This window comes from Grammomys surdaster, unplaced genomic scaffold, assembly GCF_004785775.1.
Source record: "Grammomys surdaster isolate TR1022 unplaced genomic scaffold, NIH_TR_1.0 271, whole genome shotgun sequence".
In the NCBI taxonomy this organism is placed as follows: Eukaryota; Metazoa; Chordata; class Mammalia; order Rodentia; family Muridae; genus Grammomys; species Grammomys surdaster.
The window spans coordinates 8,323,646-8,341,108 of record NW_021604712.1 but is presented as its reverse complement, the minus strand read 5'-3'; the positions used below and the strand labels follow the sequence as shown (position 1 = coordinate 8,341,108).

Genomic DNA, 17,463 nt, shown 5'->3' with positions numbered 1-17,463 from the left:
GTCTTAGGTTGCATTGACATAGCCTTTTCTCCAGAAGTAGAAGAGGAAGGGGTTGTTCTGCTTGCCTTTCCCAAGTTAAACACCGAGAAGCCTGCACTCAGCATGGGAGGTCTGGTTTAAGGACTTTCACTGGACACGCACCATGCACATGCCATGAAAGGAAATGTGAGAAGAAAGAGCTAGAAGAACTTAGTGTTGGAGAGGTGCAGGGACACCAGCACTTGACACACTCTAGAGGCTGCCAGGACTTTCCCCCACTCACTTTAAGAGCCAGAATCTCTCTTTGAATCTGGAGCATACTGGTTCACTGTGACTGGGCAGCAAGCCCCTGTCTCCACATCCTCAGCAAGAAGATTACAGGTGCTTGGGCTCCATGACACCTGGCTTTTGAAGTGCAAACTAAAGATCCAGATTCAGGTCCTCTTGGTTACATGGCAACCACTTTATCAACTAAGACATCTTCCAAGCACCTCATTCTGCTTTTATAATCAAACAAAAGCTATGACATCATCTGAACACACACACACACACACACACACACACACACACACACACACATATACATATGTGCCATATGTATGAGAATAAGGCAATTCCATTTGTAAAATGAGCTAGAGCTGGGGTTGTGTACTGGGCAAGCACGTGCCTAACACATACTGAGGCCTAGAATCCATCCCCAGCAGGACCACAGGTTGGGAAGAGCACAGTAGGGAGAGTAAATTAGACTAAAGAGAAGTTAACACTACTCACTTAAAGTGGCAAAGTGAAAACATAACTCACAGGCGTGCAATAACAAAAGAAACAAAGGAAATAGAAAGCACATGCCTAAGGTTACTCCAGTGTAAATGGAAAGACACACATACAGATTTAAAAACACACTATACACTGCCTAAGGAAACACTATATACTCTATATGCTGTCTAAAGCAGGGCTGCTTAAGCTTGAGGCACCGTTTTATCTGAGAATGTTTTACATAACTTTAGCAATACAGGCAGATAAAATATACAACTCAAGCATTTACTATGAGTAAATCATGAATTTACTTTAAAATAAGTTTTGATATCCATGCAGTTTTACCATTTGTTAAAGATAAAGAGGCATTTACATAGTAATGAAACAAATGTGCTTCTTTACTTTAATGAGAATAGCCAGGTTTTGTTTGGATATTTGATATTGTAAAGCATAAAACTTATTCAACGTTGACTGATGTTTCCATCTTCTAGCCATCGTTGCTGGGAACACGGCTTTGTAGAAGCTGTAGTATAAAACATATGTTTAGAGGCCACGGTTGGAAATTCTGTCTTAACCTGTCAGGTAACCTTGTGGTTTTAATTGAAACATTTTCTTCTGGAGGGAGGAGAGAGCCTCGAGACTAAAGAAGATAAAACTGAGACAGCTCAGCAGGCTCATGAACCTTGTAAGATGCAGAGAGGGGCAAAAGTGAGAAGGCTTGGGAGGCCTGTCCTGAGCCTGTGTGTGCAGTGAGCAGCTGCTGGGAAAAAGCAGAGACTCTTCCACGGAGCTGCCTACGAGTTGTGCGGGGCGCTCCAGGGAAACAGCAGAATCATCACCCATGCTGCATGGCCTCTCTGAGATGCTGCTGCCTTTGTGTTCACCCATGCTTCTGCAAATAACAGTGTCCTCACTCTTCTCCCAAAAAAATTAGTTGACTTAGCTAGACTTGGGGAGAATCATTTCTTTGGTCCACCATTGGTGGCCCATCTAGGGTAAAAAGATGTTTGTTTATTTGTTTGTTTGTTTGTTTGTTTCTATCCAAGGAAAGTCTTAAAACTAAAATCCATTTAATTTTTTTAAATTGAAATTCGAGTGAGTAACTCAGACATTCTACCACAGTAAGATGCTAACACGCTAAAGAGGCATATTGAGAAAGCGTTACAGATCTTTATTTCCTGTGGTTAAACCATTAGCCCTGAGTTGATAGTATTCCAAGTGTGGAGTCTGCACTGAGGTGTCTCAGGGAGTCTTTGGCACTGCAGGAAGTTATATGCACACTGCAAAGGGCAGCGCTGTGCGTTCAGAGCAGTGAAGTCATGTGACACAGTGGGGTGCCTACTGCTGGCAACACCTCCAATTTGTTATGTGATTGATTTTTTTTATTAAATTTTGATTCCTTTGTGTTTAGAAAACTGTTGCTGTTGCCATATTTCCTGCCCCACCCCCCCACCCCCACTCATTCTGTTATGTGGGACCACATGGGATCTCAACTCATGGTTTAAGAACCTCTGAGGTCTAAAGGAAACCACACAGAAGGACATTGCAAAATGTTTGTTTTCTTCAAGGTCCTGTGGATCTTCTCAGCCATATGTCATTAAAGAAACCAAAAGAAAAGTCTCCAGATATAGAGAAATTATTTAGAAATATGTTATTTAACCAAAAAATTGATTGAACTCAAAAGCAGAATTGGGGCCCAAGAAAATAACTCAGTTATCAAAGATTTTTTTCCTTTGTGACCATAAGCACCTGAATTGGATCCCCACAACACACATTAAAAAAAAATCAGGCATAATGGCCAGCTCTGTACTCAAAGGTGGAGACAAGCAGACCTCTGGGGCATTCTCACCTGTCCAGTAAGCCTAGCCCACTCAGGCAGCTAGCTCCAGGCAAGTGTTTGTCAAAAACCAACCAACAAACAAAATAAGAGTAAAAATAAATAAATTTGTAAAAGGATACATAACACTGGAGGAATTATATACAAGATTAGGGCTCCACCTGCATGTGCACATATGAGCCTGTACAACCAACTGTGAAACACATGTGCATGCGCACACACAGAAAGCCAGAACAAAACAGATATGAAAGCACAGTTCATGCGAGGTGTGGCATGTAGCTAGTGCAGGCCAAGAGGGAACTTTGCAGCACTAGGTGCTTAATTGGAAAAGAAAAACATTCACCCATTGGTTGTCTAAGTTCTTACCTCAAGAAACTGGCAGGACAGAAACACAGTTAACAGTAAGGGGTAGAGATCAACAGTGTCAAACACAGGAAAAGAATAGAGGGAATTAATGAAAAAAAAGTTCTCCAAAATAAATTGACAAAATTGCAAAAGCTGCAGGAAGATTGACAAAGCTAAAGAGAGGAGATATATCCTTAGCATCAGACGTGACCTGGGATATTACAAATCCTAAGGCCATAAAAGGATCATAACTGGACAACCTAGAAGTAACGGAGGGCGTTCTTGGAAGCGACAAACTAATAAAACCTAGTAAGAACAAGTAGATCTAAATAGACATGTGTCTACTAAAGAAAAGGAATTTGTCTTGATAACCCACTGAGACCCATTAGTACTGCCCATTGTGTGCATGGGAACAGGGCCATTCACAGAAGCATGGGGAACCGACCAGTGTTTTAGTAAAGAATGAGTCTCTCTGTCCCCGTAGCTATCCATTGCCAACAGCTCCTCAGGATGGGGCATAAAGATGAGTCTGAAGACCACGAACCCCATCTTTGCTTGGTTTGGCTGGCTTAATCTTATATAGCTCTTGTGCAAGTCACCGAGCAGTTGTGAGTTCATGAGCAGGATAACCGTGTCCTGTCCAGATGACGTCACTTCACAGCATGCTTCAGAGTCCTCTGTCTCTTACGTGCTTTTTGCTTCCTCTGCTATGATCGATCCCAAGCCTTGGTGTGTAGGGAGTTAATACAGAAGCCCCATTTAGGGCTGAGTACTCAGTCTCCTGTTCTGTGCACTGAGATCAGGTAGGCATCTCTACATTGACTGCAACCCACTGCAAAAACCAAAGACATGACATTGGAAGTGTGACACAATAGGAGAAGTGGGGGTGGGGAAGGGGATATAGTATGTGGACATGATCATATTTCAGTATATGTGTGTATCCCTCAAAATAATATTTAACATTTTTGAATTCGTCGTTACAGATGTGTTTAACATGATCTAAACAATATACAATGAATACATCAAACTATCCAGTTACCTCCTTCACGTGTTCGTTTTAAATCTGAACCTATTTCTAACATTATTTGGTGTGTGTACACATGTGAGTAGCACAGACATGCATGTGACATGAGGATGTCAGAGGATAACTTTCAGGAGTCAGTTCTCATTTTTCATATGGTTGAGGTGGAATTCCTCTTCTTTCTCTTGCTATACAGCCTTTTGCAGACTAGGGATCCTGTGAGCATTTGGCTGAGTCTCCGGCCTCCATCTTCTATCTCAGGATAGGGATGCTGGGCTTATAGGTGTGTGCCACAACATCCAGCCTTTATGTGGGATCCAAGGACCAGACCCAGGTCGTCAAGTTTGAGTGGCTAGTGCTTTATGCACTGGACCATCTCTCTGGCTCCTATACAGTTTTTATGCATCAGTTTAAAAAACTTTAAGTAAATCTCTGGGGCTGGAGAGATGGCTCAGAGGTTAAGAGCACTGACTGTTCTTCCAAAGGTCCTGAGTTCAATTCCCAGCAACCACATGGTGGCTCATAACCATCTGTAATGAGGTGCCCTCTTCTGGTGTGTCTGAAGACAGCTACAGTGTATTCACATACATAAAATAAATAAATCTTAAAAAAAAAAAACCAGGAAAAAAAAAAGTTAAAAAAAACTTTAAGTAAATCTCAAAAAATATAAACTAAAACTACACAGATGTCTCTAGGGCAAGGTGACTTCACTGAAAATTTTTACCAAACACTCAAAATAACAATTATCAATTTTATACCATGTCTTATAGTAAGGAGAAAAGGAAGAAACACTTCCCAACTAAATGTAAGAAGCCAGTATTACTCTGATATCAAAATATTAAAAAGTACAGCTCAATATCTCTCAAGAGAGTTTTAGAAAATTCAATTTCAGTTGTGTATGTGTGTGTATATGAGAAAGAATGAATGAATGAATGAGTAAATGAATGTAAAATGCAAAGCCATGACCAACAGAATTTAATTCAGGTATACAGAGTTGGTTTAATTTCAGTTCATCCCTTTGTATATTATGTTAATAGCCTAATGAAGGGAAATCATATCAATTGATATAGAAAATGCATTTGTTAATATATCTAACTTCTATTGTCTTCTGTTTATGATAACAGCCTATTTCCTTTTGGGATTAAAGAGAAGGTCCTCTGTTCTCCAAGAACATCAAACAAACAATCACAATAAATGCACTAAGCAGTAAAGACTTAACCTTTCTAAGTTGAAAAAAGCTTGCACATCTAAGCAGATGTATGTAAGATTTGTGTGGTGAAAATCACATTCTGAGAAATAAACCAGAGAAGGCTTACATTCTTGAACAGACGCACTGGGTCCTGGGATTGAAGAGTTAACACAGTAAAGATGCCTGCGTTGATTTGTAGATTCGTGCTGCTCTTATCAAAACGTTAGCACAGTTTTAGCAGATATAAGCAAAGTGATTCTGAAAGTCTCAAGGAAAACCATGGGCCCTAGAATAGCCAAAACCACTTGAGAAAATGAAGACTAGAAGGTTACAGGCACACTGCTGATTCCGATACTTCCTCTGTAGCTGAAGTAACAGAAACAAGTTCAGTGAGTGTAACAAGAAATCCAGAGATAAATTCACACAAATATACCTTGTGGTTTTTTTTTTTTTAAAGCAGAAATACAAAAGCAACTTAGCGCAGGTTATCAAGTGAATAGACTTTTCATTTTACTAAATAAAATAAATAAACAAATAAATAAATAAATTGCTGCAAAATTTTGACATCCTTGACCTAACTATCATGCTTTCCCCCAAAACTTGCCTCAGAATGAATTATGAACTTCAGTGCAAAATATAAAAGTTCTAGAAAATAAGGCACAGGAGGGAAATCTGAAAACTGTGGCCGGGTGAGTGTTCTTTGTCTTTCACAGAACACCATACAAGTAAAGGCAAGTGTTGGCAGCATCAGTGTCCACAGCTTTGCTGTGTGAAGGGCTCTCTTCATGGTACTTAAAGACTTGTTGCAGGAAAGCTTACCCATTTCAGTAGAGATAAATTTCAGTAAACTATAAATAACCCCAAGAACATGGTGAAAAAGGGGCCAACAGGCATTTCACCGAAGAGGGCCTGTGGGTACAGGATAAATGCTCGAAGGATTTCAGCATCATTAATGAGGAGATGCAGACGCAGGCCACAGTGTCTTCAGCACACACTACTCGAAGGCTACACGAAGGAGAACAATATCAAGTGCTATCCAGGCTACAGAAAAGCGAGTCACTCACACATCACTAATGGAACTGTAAAATAGGAGAAGTCCTCTACAAAATGCAAAACAGTTTGGGGACTTCTTTTAAAACTAAAGCTTCCCAGGCTCTCAGGAGGTAGAAGCAGGAAGGTCAGGAGTTCAAGGACATCTTCAACTGCGTAGCTAGTTCAAGGTCAATCTGGCATACAGGAGATCCGGTCTCAAACCCTGGAGCTTACCAAATGGCCCAGTGGTTACACTCCTGTGCATTCACCCCAGAGAACTGACAACACCTTTGCCTAGAAACTTGCATGTGCACGTTAAAGCAATTGTCTTCATAATTTACCCCAGACTATAACTAATGAATCCTCCAATGGGTAGACAGTTAAACTGTGTTTTTTTTCATTTCCTGAACTACTCCTAGTAATTAAAAGTACATGAATTCTAGGTACACGGGACTACTTAAGTGAACCTCAAATTAAGCTGAATACAAAAGCTTCCGTTCAGAGGAACGTACAGTACATGATTCCATTCATGTAACAGCTGTACAGTGGTGTTATTGTAGAGAGAGAGGGAAGGGATTGGTGGTTGTTAGGGCTTAAGGGCTAAGGGAGAGTGTGGGTAAAGCCCATAAAGAGGAAGTCTGTTGGTGATAGTTACACTTAAGCTTTTTGATTGTGGTGGTGATTACCCAGGGATACGTGTGTTCAAATATTCAGCTAGAGCCAGGCACCCAGCAGACTGCATGACTTACTGGAAAGACAGAGCAGGTTCTATGGGTTGTGCCAATTTCAAACTTCAGATCTTCATTATACTCTGCATATGCAAGATGTTGTCACTAGGGAGCCCGGATCAATAAGAAAATAAGAACCCGCATGTGTTCTTATCTTAAATCTAAGATTTTTTTTAAAAAAAGATTTATTTATTTATTTCATGTATATGAGTATATGTAGCTGTCTTCAGACACACCAGAACAGGGCATCAGATCCCATTACAGATGGTTGTGAGCCACCATGTGGTTGCTGGGAATTGAACTCAGGACCTCTGGAAGAGCAGTCAGTGCTCTTAGCCGCTGAGCCATCTCTCCAGCTCTTACATTTAAGATTTCTTTTTTAAAAAGAAAATAGATAATTGTCTTGAGGGACTATCCAGGCCACACCTCACACTAACTAGTGATTTCCACAGGTAGGAGGCAGGCATCTGTGTTTTTCAAAACTTATTAGGTGACTCCACGTGTAGTCACATTCGTGGTTCTGTGCTCATTGATGTGAGTAGCTGTCATGATCATTGTCATCCTGCCCTTCCAGTGACAGCAAGACTTACAGAGCCTTTGCTCTGTGGTCCTGCATGCGAATCACCTAACCCCCACCGTCATATCTAACCATCAGTAGTAATGGCCATTCCCCATTCACTGACACTATCTGGACTCTCCAGTGTGGACCAGTTGGCTCCCGGATGAATACTCCTGGAAGTGTAGAGAGTATAGTCTTCTCATCCTCACCCAATGGCGCTCAGTTTTCCTTGGACAGGAGCCTAGTATGGCACGGGCTTCTGGCTCATTGCCCAAGGTCTCCTTGACTTTTCCTATAACAAGAGAGAAGAGAGACTTCAAATCTCAGCGGGGCGGGGTGGAGGACATTGCTATTGGCAATGTTCATGCTTCTGAATAGAATGCTACCATTGCAGAAATAGGTTGAGAGGAGTGGACAGTGAACATGGGAAGGCCTTACTACTTGCGGTCTTTTTGGTTTCACATTTTCCTCCCTCCTCCCTGAAGTGCCTTGTAGATGTAGACGTCTGTGCTGTAGCGTTATGATACCATAATACCTGAAACCCAGAGCATGTCCATCATGGGAGGAGGAAATGAGGGCGTGGGCTCAAGGCAGCCGTTGACACATACCAACACAGCTCTTAGAGGATGCAGCATGCCAGGCCTTGCTGGACACACTGAGGGTTGTGGTTTGAATATGTTCTAATGGGAGGTGTTTGGGTCACGGGGATGGGTATGAATGCCCTTCTCAAGGAATGGGCCACTCAGACCCTGTGTGGCTTCCTTTGTTGTATTCTTCGTGAACCAATTTCTGGCTACTTCCTTCCTGAGTTGAAGATACTGGAGCCCTAACTAGAGGAATTCTCTGTATCTTAGACTTCTTGGCTTCCAGAATGGTGAGCCCGAGTAAACCTCTGCTATTTGTAAATTAGCTAGTCTTGGTGTTCTAACATCATAAAACCAAGACACAAGGAAGATGGCGCAAGGAAGACATTACAACAGAGGCCCATCCTCCTGTGAATCTGTTGGTTCTGTTTGGCTTTCCTGTACCAGCCGCAGGGTCTCCACAGCAAATCACAAGCCAGGCTGCAGTCTGGCAGGTGGTTGTGTTATCTTTTGGGGTTCCTGGGTCAATCTGTTACATAACTTCATGTGTCCTGAAAAAGAAAAGCTTTGCCTGCCAAAAATTAGATGTTTATATTGCCTGTGACACTGCCTGGAGCAAATCTGCCTTAGTAATGGGGGGTAAAGGACAGAGGGGCAGCAAGGGAAACTCCCCTGCTATACTGTATGTTCCAGAGGCACCGTTCACACAGACAAGTGTCACTCACAAGCTGAAGTTAGCACTGATGTGACACGAAGGTGGCTGAGCCTGAGGCTTCTGATTCCACAGGACCCAGAACTAAGCGACAAAGCATCCAGCATTCAGAGGTGACCGAGTCTCATAAAGTCATGCCCAAGCTTAGAGTCTCTATCACATATTCTCTCATCGGCCCCCACCAGTCAGCACTGATCGGTCCTCAGTTTCCCTGAGTGGTGGAAGCACTGATTTTATTTTCTCCAAGAATTAACCCTTTTCCTGACAATCTCAAAATGGAGAAGGGACAGCATTTGTTGACATGTGGTTCCTTCCCTGCCCTTTACTCAGTGAAACCTCACTGACATCCTACCTGGAGTAGAAGGCAAACCATTTGACCTTGTGAGTGAAGCGAGGTGGCCAGAAATAAGAGCAGGAGGCCATTCCTTCAGAGACGTGAGTCACTGCTCTCCAGAGTTGTCAGGACTTATTCCTCTGTCAATCCACACTGACAGACATTTAAAGCAAGACTAGCATCAAGGTTGTTTTAAAAGAAGAAAAAGGATAGAGATGGTGCAGTATGCTTGGACTGGATTCCCATGCCAGTGCACAAGTGGAGCCAAGGCCCGTGGTGATGGGTGCAGTGCAGCTTCAGGGTGAGGGGGCTTGGCAGGCAGAGGTGCTGCAACATGGGGTCATCATCTTCTGCGATGTTTTGACCATAGAAGTGGCTGTTTGGGGAGCTGGAGGGCCTACTGGGACCTCCTGGTATCAACCCCGGGAGGCTTTTTGTCTGAAACACCTTTTCTATCTCTGATGAGACTTTGCGGACAGGGTCTCTTTCCTGTTTTAATAACCCATTATCAACTACAAAGTTGCTGCTAGTAAAAATATCAATTATCGCTTATGCAAGACTTGGCCCGACTTGAAACCACATTCCACCCTCAGAACACCATCATCTCTTTGAGCCAAAATTCAGAGAGGGTTTGAGGACAACTTGTGTACACAATCGTTAAGTCAGCCAAAAGAATATATTTTTATCCTGTAAGTTGAATGCCAGCTAAGCAGTAATGATTACTGCAGGAAGCTGTAATTTATACCAGGGAAAGAGGAGAATTTTTTTCTAAGCGATAAAAAATATGTATTGCTCAAGGCATGGGGAATATAAAGCCTCTAAAGGCTCCAATGGATGGAAATGTCAGAAACAAGCCACTGGCTAAAATTTGTTATATTTACATTTATTTTACATATATGGATTTTTACTGTATCATATACAGGCACTTTATGTGTATATATGTGTGTGTGCATGACGCCTGAGGAGGTCAGAACAGGGTACTAGATCACCTGGAACTAGAATTACAGATGAGCCACTATGAAGGTGCTGGGACTTGAACCCAGGTCCTCTGCAAGAGCAACAAGTACTCTTAACCACCAGGCCAAACTCTCCAACCCCTAGCCCTTGGTTAGAAAAATGGTGAGTCTATACAATGTTCAAGTTTCTTGAGCAGTGTATAGTCGTAAACTGGTACAGCTATGTGCTGCGTGCTATTTTATTCAGGGGGCACAAAATGTACAATGTGTATAACCATGATCCTTAAGGACATATCACACAGGGGCATAAAGCTGCCATAAAAAGCTGCCATAGTAGAGTACACACTGTGTGGTGGTGTTTGCACAGTGGCAGAATCACCCATGATGCACTTCTCAGATTGTTTCTGGTGGCGAAGCAAGCCGCGTGTGGCAGCGTTTATCACTGATCAGTGTGGTATGGTTATCACTTTAGAAATACTCGCCTCAGAGTGGGGGTGAAAAGAGACTTGGGTGTTGGATTTTGAATGTGTCCAGAGTATGCAAACATGAATCCACTCTCTGGTCTCACCCCCAAAATTTGGCTTTCTGGTTGGAAAGAACAGTTGCTCTGAGTTTTGGCTTTGGCTAATCAATCTAAAGTATGCTGATGTTTGACTATCATTGAGCCGGCCTTACGGCATGGTCCTCAGGCTTCTAAGGGCATTAGAATTACATGGGAACACATAAGAATCCAGATGTTGAGGTCAGGCTTCACACCAATGAAGTCAGAAATCTGGACTGTAAGAGCCAGATACTATTGTTTCTCCAAGCTTTCTAGAAGAGTCCACTGTGTGCCACATTTGAAAGTCAATGCTTTAGAGAAACTGAAATTGGCCTTTCTTGCTCTTGTAATGGTAGATTTTTGTCTTTCAAATTCTGTCCTGTCTCCCTGGTTTTAAGTTGCATTAGACTGGATATAAGCTGCTTTGAGCCTGCAATGTAGATCCATATTGGCAAAAGATCATGTGCTACTTGGGTCCCCTGGGAAGCTGGCTCCAGAAGTGGTGTACTCTCCCCACCATTTCAGACTCACACATTATCATACCAAGTGTCCTCCAAGACCCTTTGTCTGTGGATGGGCTGATCCCTAACTCTGTGACAGAGAGGACAGAACAACAGGACAGCCCAAGAATCAAAACATGATGGTTTTTTAAGAACAACTAGAAGGCAAACTATTTCTAACAGAGGTTACTATTGTTTATTCCGTGATATAAAAGTAACTGTGGTGGGAAAGAGAGGTAGAAAGTTCAGCCATGTGAGGCTCATCGATGGAGGGAAAAGTCAATGAGGAACTGCAGCCCAAAGTCTCAACTTCCCCAACTGGCTTCTGTGGGGTGTTTTGAGCTCCCAAGTTGACGATGTTCTGCTAACTTGTCTGGCTAGCTGACTGGCTTTCTGCCTGTCTATCTCTCTTATATTGGCCAGCTATCTAATAAACTTACTCATTGAAAACTGTAAGAATGGAGGGCCACACAGAACAGAGCCTTGAAGGAACACAGCATCCCCCTCTCCCTCCTCACCTCTTCTTGGAACTGTGGCGTATGATTTGACCTGGATAACCTGGATAAGTGTGTTCCCTGCATTCTGTGGTAATGTGACCCTAAGAAACACCCACCTACTTCAGGAATATTGGCAAAGGGGACAGCACCCCCAGGAGGGTAAAACCCTTTCAAAGAAATTCTGCGATCTAGCCAGACTGCTTTGTTTTCCCTCGGTCTATGAGTTCCAACAGTTTGCCAACACTTACCAGTAGTTAGCGCTAGACCAGGCTATCACATGTTTCTTAGCTACTCAACGATAAGACAGAATGACGAGTCCTACCTTCAGGGTGACTCAGAGTCATGAAGAGAGGGACTATAGTGGTCAGAGTTCAAGGTCATCCCCCCAACCCTTGGAAGAATGGAGAGGAACTTTAAAGAGGAAAAGACCTGTAAACTAGCCTTAGAGCAGGACTGGGCCCCATACGAGCCGAAGGCATGAACGAAAGCCCTGGACAGACATGTTGTGGGAAACCTGGGGATCATGAATGGGCTGAGGTTTCTCTATGCCCTGTGATGAGCACTTCACATGCCAGGAAGGGGCAGAATGAATATATAGTCTCCTTCTCACTTCCTCTCCACCTTCCTGGCAGGAGAGAAGAGGCAGAATCCAAATAATGAGTCCATAAAGCCCCCCTGATGATTACTTTCAAAAAAGCCAAGGAGGTGATAGTCATTAGGAACAGGAAGTCGCCTGTCCTTAGGATCTCTGCTGCCTAAAGCATCCTGTGCCCTTTGATGTCTCCAACAGGCCTTTGAACTCTGGGAGGCATCAGGTTCTCCCTTTCTGCAGCCCCTCCCACTGTCAGCTAATCCCATTCTTCACTGGCCTTTGAAGAAAGAGACAGGAAATGCTGGGGTCTGGATTCCCAGGCCCATTAACAGGCTGCACCACTGAGGAGCACACAGAGTCTGGAAGCTAGTAGGAGCAGGGGGTGGGGTCCCATTGTATGCCCTTTGGTAGCCTTAGGTTCCCATCTCATTCTGAGTTTTGAGTTATTAACAAATTAACTACCATCACAACCATCCCCTTCCCCATTGGCTGAGAGATCTAGAATTTACTACTGTTGGGGCAGGAGTTAAATCTAAGCTTCTTGGAAATCAAAGTTGCTATATTAAAGTGGGCTTGAAACTAATCAAGGTAACACAAAGCATATATATATATATATATATATATATATATATACATATATACACACACACACACACACACACAGATGTGAATATATACGTGTAGTCTGTGTGCATGACTGCAATAAACCGGTTTTGTGTGTACATATATATGTATATGTGCATTGTGTGTGTGTGTAAGTGTGTGTGTAAATGTGCATATATGTGCAGGTACATCTGCCTGTGGGTGCCTTTAGAGGCCAGAGGAAGATGTCTAGTGCCCTGCTCTGTCCTGTGTGTGCTATCCCTATAAGACAGAGTATCTTACTAAATCTGGAGCTTGCTGGTTTAGGGCTATGTTGACTAGTCAGCAGAACCCCAGCAATCCTCCTGCCCTCCGCCCACTGGAGTTACAGGGGCATAGCCACACCCACCTTTTACATGAGTGCTCTGGATTTGAACTTAGGTCTCCATGCTTGTGCAACCAGCATTTACAAATGAGCCATCTCTTAGCCCCAGCCTGAGCATTTCTTCTAAGTTACTGTACCTGTCCCCTGTGTCATGATGCCTTTGGGGCACCTGAGTTGGCAGCCCAGAGGCTGTTTAATTTCTTCACTCCCATGGATAAATGTACCTAAAATGAATAAAGTCACTGTCTCCTTCATAGTCACTGTGACCTACTAACCAAATTCCTTCAGGGCACTGGTTCTCAACCTTCCTAACGCTGTGACTCTTTAAAACAGTTCATCCTGTTATGGTGACCCCCAATGATAAAATTATTTTGTTGCTATTCATAACCATAATTTTGGTACTGTTATGAATTGCAATATAAATATCTGATGTGCAAGTTATTTGATATGTGACCCCCATTCTGATATCAGGACTTACAGGTTGTGAGCCACTGCTTTAGAATAGGAGCTACATGTACCTAGCACTTCAGGCCTGTATCTTTCTAGTAGAAAGCATTTGAGAACTATATAGTGAATGAATAGCTACATATGGCTACCCTGTGTCTAGTCGGGGATGAGCAAATTTAGGAGCAGAGGTGTTGCTGACTAGGAGAAGGGGCAGAGCCTCCATCCTGTGCCCTTCCTTTGCACCTTTTTCTCTATCTCAACATAATTATTTGAAGTTTCGTTAAATTAGAATCAGAAGCCCACTTGTGAGTGTTTTTTACACATTTGTAAACGCAATGCAAAAGCAAAAGCATGTGCACACGACTCACGCACCTCATATCTTCTGAGATAGTATACATTATGCATATATTATCCAGTTTTTGGCCTACCATGATATTACCCATTATATAAAATACCACAAACACCAGTCTGCTATTAATCCCATCTGATGGAGGGGCTGTTCCTTAGAGCCATTTCTTGGGCTCTTCCTCCCAACACCTCTAGCATTCATTTTCCCAAACCGGCCAAGGCCAGTTGAGGAAAGGCCAGACCTGACTACTGGTCTCTTTCATCAAAATCCGAGAGCTTTTGAAAAACAGGTCAGCTCAGAGACTGCCGAATCCAAAGCTTCCAGCATGGCAGCTGCACCAAGTCTAGAACCCCTAGCTATCTCCTCTGGTGTGTTCAGTCTTTAGCGGAGCTCAATAGTGTAGTGCATTATGGGAGTTCTTTCTTGACTCCCTTCATGGTATGCCTTGAGATCTCTTATAGCAAATCCAGAAGAGGTGTGGTATTTTGTTTAAGATAAGATCCATCCAGAGCCATTAAGTTATTATTGTGTCTGGCATATGAGGCATGAGGCCCATCTGTGCCCTCAACCTCACTCACAGTCATTTAGAGTTAAAATGACTGTGTCCTTAATGCCACACATTTTCGTTAAATATAACATGGCCAGAAATAATACATGCCCTGGGACACAAACCTAAAATAACATGGAATTTTCAGTCAGGTAATCTTTAATTTAAACTAAAAATAACCTAAACAGTAGTTTATATAAACCTCAAGTACCAGGACACCCACCCACTGCCAGTTCATCTAACTGTAAGCTTATGAGACACTTAGTTAGCCTTTGAAGGATTCAAACCAGATCAATTGTGAGCTATATTAAATATGAGCCCCCAGAAAGCCAGAATCCCACTCTTAGCTGGCCCTGCTGACTAGAACATTCTTTGGCCATTGCTGAAGGCCAGCAAGGGGGAATGCTCACAGCAAGTGTCCTTCTCCTGTTGAAATAGATGTTATCAGGAACATAACCTGTGGACTGCACCATCAGCTTCTCTGAGTGCTTGTATGATGATCCTGTGTGTCTCCTGAGGGACCAGGTTCTCTGGCCAGGACCATCTGATAGTGAGGGAACCTCTTTCCATTTATAACTGACTTAGTCACCATAGGAAATTGGATATGGTCCCAGGCATAGCCTCCCATCCTCGTTGAGACCAAAGGATCAACAATATCCTCACTTGACAATCCTTCTACTCTCAGATATATTGTCATGCATTTATCCACCACACAACAAAGAAAAATCTGTGACAGAATTAAAAATAAGAAAACAATGAGCTTTATATCCTGTTTCATGACTGGTGTGTCCATCCCCCTACATCTGTCATTCCGATCACCTCATCTGTGCTTTCTTATTCTCTGTTCTGTATGTTACAGTGCACCCACATGGTCACTAGGATCTGTATATGAAAATCTTTTTCCTTTATGAGATTGTATGACATTTAATATTATACATCCTAAGTGTCCATTCATTGTTAATTTTCTCAAAAATTTTGTGGTTTCAGTTTTCTTTGGAGCTAAATAGTCCATTCTACATATGTATTTGGTCTCCATTATCTGTTCTTCTGTTGGAGAACAACTAGTTTGGCTCCATTTCTTTACTCTAGAAACTAAAGCTACAGTCAACATTGGTATGCAAATACTTCTGTGGTAAGATATGGATTTATCTGAGTCTATGCCCCAGAGTGGAACAGCTGGATTATCTATATAGAAGTTCATTGAGTCCCCACTGTAGCGGCAGCTCGAGAAGGACAGCAAGTGGCCACGATGGCTGATGAGATTGCCAAGGCTCAAGTGGCCCAGCCTGGTGGTGACACAATCTTTGGCAAGATCACCTGCAAAGAATTCCCTGCCGAGACTGTCTTCGAGGATGACTAGTGTCTTGCTTTTCATGACACGCTTTCCGATGATACCCAAGAAGCATATATCCCAGATTTCTGTAGCAGATGATGATGATGAAAGTCTTCTAGGACATTCAATGATTGTTGGCAAGAAATGTGCTGCAGATCTGGGCCTGAAGTGCGGGTATCGGATAGTGGTGAATGAAGGTACAGACGGGGGACAGTCTGTCTATCATATCCATCTCCACGTTCTTGGGGGTCAGCTGATGAACTGGCCTCCTGGTTAAGCAGGTTGGGGATAAAGTCCTTCTCTAGATAGTTGGCAATCTCCAGTAAGTTAAACGGCACACATAGTTTTGCCTGTGTATGGAGAAATTGAAGAGATCATTTAAAATTCTGTGCCTAATAAAAGACATTGTTGCAAAAGGAGGAGGAGGAGGAGGAGGAGGAAGAGGAGGAAGAGGAAGAGGAGGAGGAAGAAGAGGAGGAGGAGGAGGAGGAGGAGAAGAAGAAGAAGGAGAAGGAGAAGGAGAAGGAGAAGGAGGAGAAGGAGAAGGGGAAGAAGAAGAAGAAGGAGAAGGAGAAGAAGAGGAGGAGGAGGAGGAGGAGGAGGAGAAGGGGAAGAAGAAGAAGAAGAGGAGGAGGAGGAGGAGGAGGAGGAGGAGGAGGAGGAGGAAGGAAGTTCATTGAGATATAATAAACTTTGGATTTGGCTAATCTCTTTGAAATTTTTAATTTGCAACCTCTTTGCATGATATTAATTATTAAAAAGAAAATGTATTTCTGGTGGCTGCTGGGGAGGGTGTATGTTAATTGTCAGAGGACAACTATAGATCAGGTTGCCTAGTCTTTGTTCTCCATAGGACTGTGGCCCACCCCACGAGGCAGAAGATGCCACTGCTTTTGCCTGATTATTGACAGAAGGGTGGGGGAGAGGCTGTAGGGAATTCCTACAAGCAGAGCTGAGGTTCCTAGAGGGACTTAACCATTTCTCAAAAGAAGAAAAGGCTGTGTGTGGTTGGAAGATGCCAAATGTGGTGATGTTTGCCATGTTCTCCAGGCTGTGACTGGCAAGGTGTTCTTTCCTTGGGATTGTACCACTAGAATGGGGTCTTCTGTGATAGGGGAAAGGCAAGAGAGTTAGGCAATCAGAGATCCTAAGTTAGTCCTCAGAGTACCAGTGTCCATCACACACTGGGTCCCTCCCTACCTTGAATGTGGTCTTCCCAATGGAAGCGAGGAGACAGATGTTCAGCCTACTTTCTTATATATCCCAGGACCACCTGTTCAGGGGTGATATCAACCACAGTGAACTGGGCCACATCCATCAAGAAAATGCACCGCAGGTTTGCCCACAGTCCAATCTGATGGAGGCATTTTTCTCATCTGAGGTCCCCTTTTACCAGATGTCCTAACTTGTGTCACATAGGCAAAAAGACAACCTGCAGAGACATTTAGGCGGTTTCCAGGTTAGCGGCTGTCATCAGTACCAAAACAAATATGAGAGTGCAGATCTCTGAGATCTGAATTTTACTCCTTTGGAGAAATACCCAAAAATGAAATTGCTGGATCGTACACTAGTTTTGTAGTTCTGTGTTTATTTTTTTTTAGACACCTCCATGATGTTTTCCACAACAGAAGTTACTCTGACTTGCATCCTAACCATCAGGT

At 43.0% G+C, this 17,463-nt stretch overlaps 1 protein-coding gene and 1 pseudogene across 1 annotated transcript in view; both read left to right on the top strand.

Annotated features, from left to right (window-relative positions):
* Window positions 1-17,463, top strand: part of Adamts17 (ADAM metallopeptidase with thrombospondin type 1 motif 17) — a 293,848-nt gene that overhangs the window by 138,551 nt on the left and 137,834 nt on the right. The window lies entirely within an intron of this gene.
* Window positions 15,719-16,079, top strand: LOC114628763 (annotated as a pseudogene).